This window comes from Papio anubis, chromosome 9 (assembly GCF_008728515.1).
Source record: "Papio anubis isolate 15944 chromosome 9, Panubis1.0, whole genome shotgun sequence".
Lineage (NCBI taxonomy): Eukaryota > Metazoa > Chordata > Mammalia > Primates > Cercopithecidae > Papio > Papio anubis.
This window is the reverse complement of record NC_044984.1, coordinates 118548850-118558591: the sequence shown is the minus strand read 5'-3', so window position 1 is coordinate 118558591 and position 9742 is coordinate 118548850. Positions and strand designations below refer to the sequence as shown.

The 9742-nt window shown below is 44.6% G+C and overlaps 1 long non-coding RNA gene across 2 annotated transcripts; it reads right to left on the bottom strand.

Moving 5' to 3' along the window:
• Positions 1-6129: 6129 nt before the first annotated feature.
• On the bottom strand, positions 6130-8769 carry LOC103876136. Of its 2 annotated transcripts, none has more exons than XR_002515909.2 (3): positions 8739-8769; positions 8555-8608; positions 6130-7421 (listed from the first exon to the last, which is right to left on the bottom strand). It is a non-coding gene; the product is annotated as an uncharacterized LOC103876136 (long non-coding RNA). The 2 variants fall into 2 exon arrangements; XR_002515910.2 differs by having other exon boundaries at positions 6130-7424; positions 8739-8750.
• Positions 8770-9742: the final 973 nt, after the last annotated feature.

The window sequence follows — 9742 nt, the reverse complement described above, 5'->3', positions numbered from 1 at the left end:
TGCAAAAAATTTTATACATTTGGGGGAAACTGTCTACTTCGTACTATACACCAAACCTGAAGGTGTTGAATGTTTTTGACTCATTGAATGGAACAGTTCTTGAGGAACGAAGGTAGTGTAGGATGGAGGAGGAAAAGTAAAGAAGGAGAAACTATAAGAGGAGGTTGAGGGAGCTGACAATTAAGGAACTACATATGACTCCAAGAGGAGAGAATGAGTCAAATGGCAGAACACGGAGGAGGAAAAGGAGGTAAAGACTGCTTGGAGGAGAATCAACTGAAAAAGCATTATAGCCAATTGAGAGGTTCAATCAGTGGCCAGATATAAGATAAATATACAAATACCAGTAACTTTCCTTTACAGCAGCCTCAACCAATTACAAAATGCCAGGGGCAAAAAGATCCATCTTATTAACAACAAAAAAACAAAGAATAATGAGGTATAAAACTAACAAGAAATTCCCAAGACCTGTGTGATGATTACAAAACCTCATTGGATACCATGAGTGGATCTGAATAAACAGGAGGATTATCTAGTTCTTTAGGTAAGAAGGTTCAACCTTGTAAAGATGATGATTTCATGTTGACTTTAATCCAGATCTTCAATGCAATACCAAGAAAACTCCTAGGAGGATTTTACTTATTTATTTATTTATTTATTTTGTGACAGAGTTTCACTCTTGTCACCCAGGCTGGAGTGCAATGGTGCAATCTCAGCTCACTGCAACCTCTGCCTCCTGGGTTCAAGCAATTCTCCTGCCTCAGCCTCCTGAAGTAGCTGGGATTACAGGCACCTGCCACCACATCCAGCTAATTTTTTTGTATTTTTAGTTGAGACGGGGTTTCACCATGTTGGCCAGGCTGGTCTTGAACTCCTGACCTCAGGTGATCCACCCACCTCAGCCTCCCAAAGTGTGGGATTACAGGTGTGAGCCACCATGCCTGGCTGAGGATTTTAAATATAACTTGAGAAGCTGATTCCAAAATCCGTCTAAGATGAAAAGGTATACAATTGTGTAAAAAAACAACGGTAAGATGTTAAAACATACTACAAAGCTATAACCATTAAAACAGTGTGATACTGGTACATGTAGGTGCTTTGGTGATTCCTTGCCATCTCCAGCATCTAATCCCCTCTTCCTGCTCCCAAAGAATCCCAGCCAATGGATGAATGTGTGGTTGACCCCATCCCCGACGCTAGTGGGGATTTGATGGGCTTAAGGCAGTCAGTATATTCCATTCTTCCAACCATAGTGCTTGGATCAAACCAAGTCAAAGGACAACAAGACCCAATTCTGGAATTTGTTTAGGTAGACTACCCCTTTTTCATGCTGGATATGATCAAGGAAGCATCTAGCCTTGGAAGCTCCTGGCTTCAGACCAAGATGGTACCAACATGAAGGAGGTGGAGTCAATAACACAGAGAAAGAAAGCAGGTCCTTATTATATCACCTGAGCTGCTCGATCTTGCCTGGTCTGAGGCCCTAAATGTCTCAGCTATGAGCTGCACATTCGTTTTATTGTTTTAATCAGTTTACATTGAGTTTTTAGCTGTTTACAACTAAAAGTATCCACCCTGTGTCAATACAGATTGAACACATAGATAAATGGAACAGCAAAGAGTGTCTAGAAAAAGCTGTGTGTGGGGAGGGATGCACATGTACACATGTGCACCATATGTCTGTACGTATGTAAATATAAATTTAGTATATGAGAAAGATGACATTTTTAAATCACAGGGGAAAAGACAGATTATTTAATAAATAGTATGAGGAAAATTAACTACCCATTTTGAAAATAAAATAAAATTAGATTATTGCCACATACTGTTCACAAATGGAAATTTCAAATGCATTAAAATGCCAACCATTTTTTAAAAATCCTATACGAGTATTAAAAGAAAATAAATGAGATAGGTTTTGGGGGGGCATGGCTGTTGTTTTTTTAAAAAATAATAATCTTGAGGTAAATAAGATTTCTAAAGCAAAACAGGAAACCTAGAAACCATAAAGTGAAAAACATAGAAATTAAAATGTAAAATGCTTACACGATAAAAGGCTGGGCATGGTGCCTCAAAGTGTGTAGTAATCCCAGCAATTTGGGAGGCCAAGGTGGGAGGATCACTTGAGCCCAGGAGTTCAAGACCAGCCTGGGCAACATAGTGAGACACTGTCTCTATAAAAAATATAAAAAGGTAGCCAGGCTTGGTGGTGCACGCCTGTAGTCCCAGCTACTCAGTTAGGCTGAAGCAGGAGGTTCACTTGAGCCCAGGAGATCAAGGCTGTGGTGTGCTGTGATCACACTGCTGCATTCCAGCCTGGTTGACTGAGTGAGACTGTCTCAAAAAAAAAAAAAAAAAAAAGAGAGGACACAAGTTCACATTACAGGTAAAGTTAGTTACAACATACATAAAAACAAAAGATTCACATTAAGATTTTATAAAAGACTCACCACAGAAAGTGAACAACGAATATGAACGAATAATTCACAAAAGAAGTAAAGGTTGGTGCCTAACATTTGACCAGCTACTCCACCATGCTGGTGGTTAAGTCAAATGCAAACTACGGCCACAACAAGATTTGGTTTTTTCACCATTAGGTTTGCACAACTAGAAGTTTGACAGTGTTCAGTGTGGGAAAGGTCCGGGAAACAGACATTCTACACTCCTGTTTGGAGGCCGCAATTAGGTTTTAAACGCAGACACTTTCAGTTCTTACCCTGGCTACAAATTAGAATCACCTAGGGGGCTCTTGAATAAATTCTGAGGACCAGCTCCACATCCCAGAGATTCAGACTTAATGGGTCCAGTGGGCCTAGCGCAGTGGCTCATTCCGGTAATCCCAGCACTTTGGGAGGCTGAGGTGGGTGGATCACCTCCTGGCAGTCAGGAGTTCAAGACCAGGCTAACCAATATGGCAAAACCCTGTCTCTACTAAAAATACAAAAATTAGCTGGGCACGGTGGCGGGCACCTGTAGTCCCAGCTACTTGGGAGGCTGAGGCAGGAGAAAAACTTGAACCCGGGAGGCGGAAGTTGCAGTGAGCCAAGAGTACACCATTGCACTCCAGCCTGGGCAATAGTGCGAGACTCTGTCCAAAAAAAAAAAGGGGGGGCCTGGGATGTGGCCCTGACAGGGTGTTTGAAAGAGTCCCCAGGTGTTTCAGATGTACAGCCAGGTCCACAAACTGCTGCTGTAGAACCAGAAATTTTACATCTAGAGGTCTCTCTTTGAAACATATAAGCACAGGTGCGCAAAGAGGCACCACAAGGATGCTCATTCCAGCATCTGTGGCAATTGCAAAAACTCGAAAACAATATAAATGCCATCCATTAGCGATTGGTGAAATAAACTATGGTACAAGCACACCATGTAGTCTAATTCCTGAATCAGTCAGAAAGAACGTGGGGGGTTGATCTGTATCTACTATACAAATTGAAATGAGAATACATCCAAAACATATCATTGAACAAAAATGCAAATTACAGAATGATATGTACATATGATCCCATTTATGTTAGACAATACCAAACACTTTTATGAGTACTTATAAGTGTATACAAATGTTAAGAAAAGACTAGAACATGACTGGGTGCAGTGGCTCATGCCTGTAATCCCAGCACTTTGGGGGGCCAAGTTGGGAGAATCACTTGAGGCCAGCAGTTGGAGACCAGCCTGGGCAACGCAGTAGATCCCATTTCTACCAAAAGTAAAGCAAGTTATCTGGGCATGGCCGCACACACCTCTAGTCCTAATTACTTGGGAGGCTGAAGCAAGAGAATTGCTTGAGTCCAGGAGTTCAAGGCTGCAGTGAGCTATGATGGTACCACTGCACTCTAGCTGGGTGACAAAGTGAGACCCTATCTTTGAATAATTAGTAATAATAATAAAACACACATCAAGCTGGTAACAATACTACAGTTAACTTCTAGAGAAAGAAGAAAGAGTGAAAGGTGAATGGAAAGCAAGACATATTTACTTCTTAGTCTACAGTATTCCCTGAATTTTCATAAGAACATCATGCATTTATGATTTGGGAAATTATTTAAGCAGTTTCTTATTTTATTTTATTTTAATTTTTTGAGATGGAGTCTCGCTCTGTCGCCCAGGCTGGAGTGCAGTGGTGCGATCTCAGCTAACTACAACCTCCACCTCCCAGGTTCAAGGGATTCTCCTGCCTCAGCCTCCTTAGTAGCTGGGATTATAGGCACCCACCACCACACCTGGCGAATTTTTTGTATTTTTAGTAGAGATGGGGTTTCACCATGTTGGCCAGGCTGGTCTTGAATTCCTGGTCTCAGATGATCCACCTGCCTTAGCCTCCTGCCTCAGCCTCCCAGAATGTTGGGATTACAGGTGTGAGCCACTGCGCCAGGCCTCTCTTTTTATTTTATTTACATGCTACACAGAGATTGGACTGCCTTGGGCAAAGTTTTGTTGAGGAAAGGAAGATGAGATGGAAGACTTTCCTTCGCCCCTGGCAAGCCACCCATCTGCCCCGCTTTAGGCACAGCAAGCAAGGCCGTCTCTCATCACCACTGTGTCCCAGAGATGAAGCTCGAGGCCTGACACACAGTACGTGCTCAATAAAACTAGCTGAGTTAATGCGTAAGTGAGTTAATGAATGAATAGAGACAATAATGTGTGCAGGATGGATTAGAATTTGAGCCAGATTTTCCTAATTTGTTCTGGGCTGCGTCGGCAACACAACGCAATGAAACAATGTTCTGGGTCTACTCATGGCTCAGTGAGCGAACCGCGTCCTACAGTTGGAAATTCCTCTTCCCCACCCAGTGCCTTGAGAAACAGGGCTCAGAGCACCAGATGACTCTCAGGTCAGAGGCACAGGCGAATCCCAGGCCTTGGAGATGACCTTGCCCAAAGACAGTTTTTATGGCAAAAGCTGTCAATGTTGTCACTGCGAACGACATGCCTTGTGCTGAGCAGGTTTAGTTCTAGGGAAAATGCAGCACTTGGGATTACAATTGGACTTGTGCTTTTAGGAAAAAAAGCAAACCAGAGCCTTTCAGAGAGCCAGGAAACACCCTTCCATCCAGAGTCGCTCCCGAACCACCTGCATCAGAATCACTTTGAGGTCTTCAAAAATGCAGCTCTGGGCCAGCAGAATGAGAATGGAGGAGCCACATGTCTAAGCAGACTGCCCCAGGCAGGTCTCAGGCACTGAGCAGTTTGACAGCTACCAGATCAGTTTCAAACTGGCCGAGACCAATTCGCAGTTATTAAATCAATTTAGCTTTTTTATTTTTCTTTTCTTTCTTGTTTTTGTTTGTTTGGTTTTGTTTTTCTTTTTGTTTTTGTTTTTTTAAAGACGGAGTCTTGCTCTTGTTGCCCAGGCTGGCGAGCAATGATGCGATTTCAGCTCACAGCAACTTCCGCCTCCTGGGTTCAAGCGATTCTCCCGCCTCAGCCTCCTGAGTAGCTGAGACTACAGGTGCCCACCACCATGCCCAGCTAATGTTTGTACTTTTAGTAGAGACAGGGTTTCACCTTGTTGGCCAGGCTGGTCTCAAACTCCTGACCTCAGGTAATCTGCCAGCCTCGACCTCCCAAAGTGCTGGGATTACAGGCATGAGCCACCATGGCTGACCAGCTTTTTTCTTCTTTTAATGACAGAATGAGTTGGCATAGGATGGAACAGAACAAAACAGAAGCAGACAAAACACCTGAGAATGTGTCACAGAGGTAAAGATTAACCACCCAATGGGCTCACCTTGCCCGGTGCCTAGACAGGCAAATTGCAATGGATAAAGAGTAATTCACGCAGAGCTGGCTGCGCGGGAGACCGGAGTTTTATTATTACTGAAATCAGACTCTCCCAGCATTCGGAGATCAGAGGTTTTACAGACAGGCCGGGCGTGGTGGCTCACGCCTATAATCCCAGCATTTTGGGAGGCCGAGGCAGGCGGATCACGAGGTCAGGAGATCAAGACCATCCTGGCTAACACGGTGAAACCCCGTCTCTACTAAAAATACAAAAAACTAGCCAGGCGTGGTGGCGGGTGCCTGTAGTCCCAGCTACTCAGAAGGCTGAGGCAGGAGAATGGCGTGAACCTGGGAGGCAGAGCTTGCAGTGAGCCGAGATTGCGCCACTGCACTCCAGCCTGGGATAGAGAGAGTGAGACTCCGTCTCAAAAATAAATAAATAAATAAAATAAAAATGAAATAAAATAAAGATAATTTGGCGGGTAGAGGCTTGGGAAATGGGGAGTGCTGATTGGCCAGACTGGAGATGGAATCAGGGGTTTGAAGTGAGTTTTTCTTGCTGTCTTCTATTCCCGGGTGGGATGGCAGAACTGGTTGAGCCAGATGACCAGTCGGGGTGGCATTAGCTGGCACATCAGAACGCAGGGGCTGCAGAATACCTCAGCACTGGTCTCAGGTTTTACAACAGTGGTGTGATTCCTAGGTGCAATCTGGGGAGGTTGAGACTCCTGGAGCCAGAGGCTGCATGACCCCTAAATTGTAACTTCTAATCTCGTAGCTAATTTGTTAGTCCTGCAAAGGCAGTCTGGTCCCTAGGCAAGAAGGGGGTCTTTTCCGGAAAGGGTTATTATCAATTTTGTGTCAGAGTCAAACCATGAACTGAATTGTGTCCCAAAGTTCGTTCGGCCCACGCGCAGGAATGAACAAGGACAGCTTAAAGGTTGGAAGCAAGATGGAGTTGGTCAGGTCTGATTTCTCTCACTGTCATCATTTCCTGAGTTATAATTTTGCAAAGGTGGTTTCAAAGGTAGGTATTGTTTGGTGAAACTTTGGTTTCAGCCTTACATATGCAAAGCTGAGATTCAGCTGGTGCTCAGCCTTACAGTCCTACTGGTTATCAAAACGCATTTCTACAGGTTGTTAGACAGCTGCTGCCCACCTGCTGCCCCCCTACTGCCTTGGGGCACCCCTCCCCAAACTCTCATGTTGATTCTGGCGCAGCAGGGAACTTCCAGGACGCAGCTCAGCTTTGAGACCAGATCTGATGGCTCAGCCTCCTGGCCTTCCCAGATGTTCAATATTTTGGCTCGCACCCCCGTGCACGTCGGTGTGTGTAATGGATTGGAATGTTAAAATGGATTGAGATTATGTATAAGGTTTGAAAATTTTGTCAAGGGGCAAGGTCTCTCGGGGGCAGTGTGGGTTAGGGGTGGGTGTGCTGGCTGTGGGAGAGGGAGTTGACCCCCTGGGCTGGCTCTCACAGGGCAAAGTAAACACACAGAGGCCTTTGCTTCCTTCCCACGGATTCAATCTGAAAACAAACAGTGCGAGGTGAGTAAATACACACGCTGAGCCCCACACCGGAAGGCGAGGGGGCGAGGACAGCAGATCAGAGGAGATGATCACGACCTTGCAGCTGAGGTCCAACTTCCGGCTAACATCCAGAGATGATCCAGAGACGTCTGGGCTTGGGAGGAATCCTGCTTAACAGCAGAAGGAAGAGACAAGCTGCTGCCTTTATCCACTAAATCAGCATGATCAGCATCCAGTAATGACGAAAATGTAAATCGACCAGCTCTTTAAGCACTAAATAAGAAGCAAATTCTGGCCAGGTGCGGTGGCTCACATCTGTAATTCCAGCACTTTGGGAGGCCGAGGTGGGAGGACTGCTCAAGCCCAGGGCTCTAAGATCAGCCTGGGCAACACAGTGAGACCTCATCATATATATATATATGAGGCAGGGGAGGCATGATGGCTCACATCTGTAATTCCAGCACTTTGGGAGGCCAAGATGGGAGGACTGCTCAAGCCCAGGGCTTCAAGATTAGCCTGGGCAACATAGAGACCTCATCTCTACAAAAAAAAAAAAAAAATATATATATATATATATATACACATATATATATATATATAAATGAGGCAGGGGAGGCACAGTGGCTGATACCTGTAATCCCAGCACTTTGGGAGGCCAAGGTGTGATGATCACCTCAGGTCAGGAGTTCAAGACCAGCCTGGTCAACTTGGTGAAACCCTGTCTCTACTAAAAATACAAATATTACCTAGGCATGATGGCGCACACCTGTAGTCCCAGCTACTCAGAGGCTGAGGCACAATCATCACTTGAACCCGGGAGATGGAGGGGGCAGTGAGCTGAGATCACACCACTGAACTCCAGCCTGGGTGACAAAGTGAGACTCTGTCTCAAAAAAAAAAAAAGGCAGGAGGATCACTTGAGCCCAAGAGGTCAAGGCTACAGTGAGCCAAGATCACGCCACTGCACTACTTCTGCCTGGGTGACAGCAAAAGACCCTGCCTCAAAAAAAAAAGAAGCAAATTCTGTTGTTTGAAATAAGATTAAACAACAACCAGTAATTTCATGAATTCCAAGTGGCGAGTATCATTCAACCCTTAGACCTAGAAAAAATCCATTTGCTACAATGCTGCCAGCCTTGTGTCTTGCCATAATTTTTCAGGAATAATTTTTAGTGTAAGTATATTCCATGCAATATATGGGACATACTTATACTAAAAAATTATTTGTTCCCTGAAATGTTTAAATGGGATATACTTATGTTACACAATTATTTGTTGTTCCTCTGAAATTCAAATTTACCTGGGCATCCTGTATTTTAATTTACTACATCCACACAGTCCTAGGAAGCAGAATCTGCAGGAAAAACAGGAGAGAGGAGCTTATTTTCTATGTTGGATTTTTTTACATTGTTCAAATTATCAAACATTAAAAATTTTAGTGGGTTTTAAAAAATAGAAACAGGGCCAGGCATGGTGGCTCATACCTGTAATCCCAGCACTTAGGGAGGCTGAGGCAGCCAGATTGCTTAAGTCCAGGTGTTTTGAGATCAGGCTGGGCAACATGGTGAAATCCTGTCTCTACAAAAAAAAAAAAAAATTAAAACAATTAGCCAGATATGGCAGCATGCACTTATAGCCCCAACTACTCTGGAGGCTGAGGTGGGAGAATCACTCGAGCTTGGGAGGCAGAGGTTGCAGTGAGCCACAATCACACCGCTGCACTCTAGCCTGGGCCACAGAGCAAGACCCTGTCTCAACAACAACAAAATGTAAACAGGGATTATGGGAGGTATGGACCATTTTTGTTTATTTTGTTTTCTTCTTTGTTCTTTGTAATTTATAAAAATCTCTTGGCCGAGAGCGGTGGCTCACGCCTGTAATCCCAGCACATTGGGAGGCTGAGGCGGGCGGATCACCTGAGGTCGGGAGTTACAGACCAGCCCGACCAACATGGAGAAACCCCGTCTCTACTAAAAGTACAAAATTAGCAGGGGCATGGTGGTGCATGCCTGTAATCCCAGCTACTGGGGAGACTGAGGCGGGGCAATCGCTTGAACCAGGGAGGCGGAGGTTGCGGTGAGCCGAGATTGCGCCATTGCACTCCAGCCTGGGCGACAAGAGCGAAACTCTGTCTCAAACAAACAAACAAACAAAAAGCTCTTAAATGTTATGTGCATATTTTTAAAGTTTTAACAGTTCAGCCCAATGTCAGTAGAAAAGAAAGGCAATAAAGAAGCACTTTCCAGGCTGACGGGCAGAGAGAAGAAAGGGTTAAAGTCTTATATGAAAAATGACCTGAAAATGAAGGCCCTTTGAATAGTCAATGAATTGAAAGAAAATCCCAGAGATGGAAGCCAAGCCAAACACGGCAAGAGAGAAGTGGAAACAGAGGGGAGTACTTGTCAGGTGGCCCGCGCACTGACTCCACGTTTCATTTTAACCAGCCCCGAATGCTCCCAGGTTGTTGGGGTTTTGTTAAAATTACTCT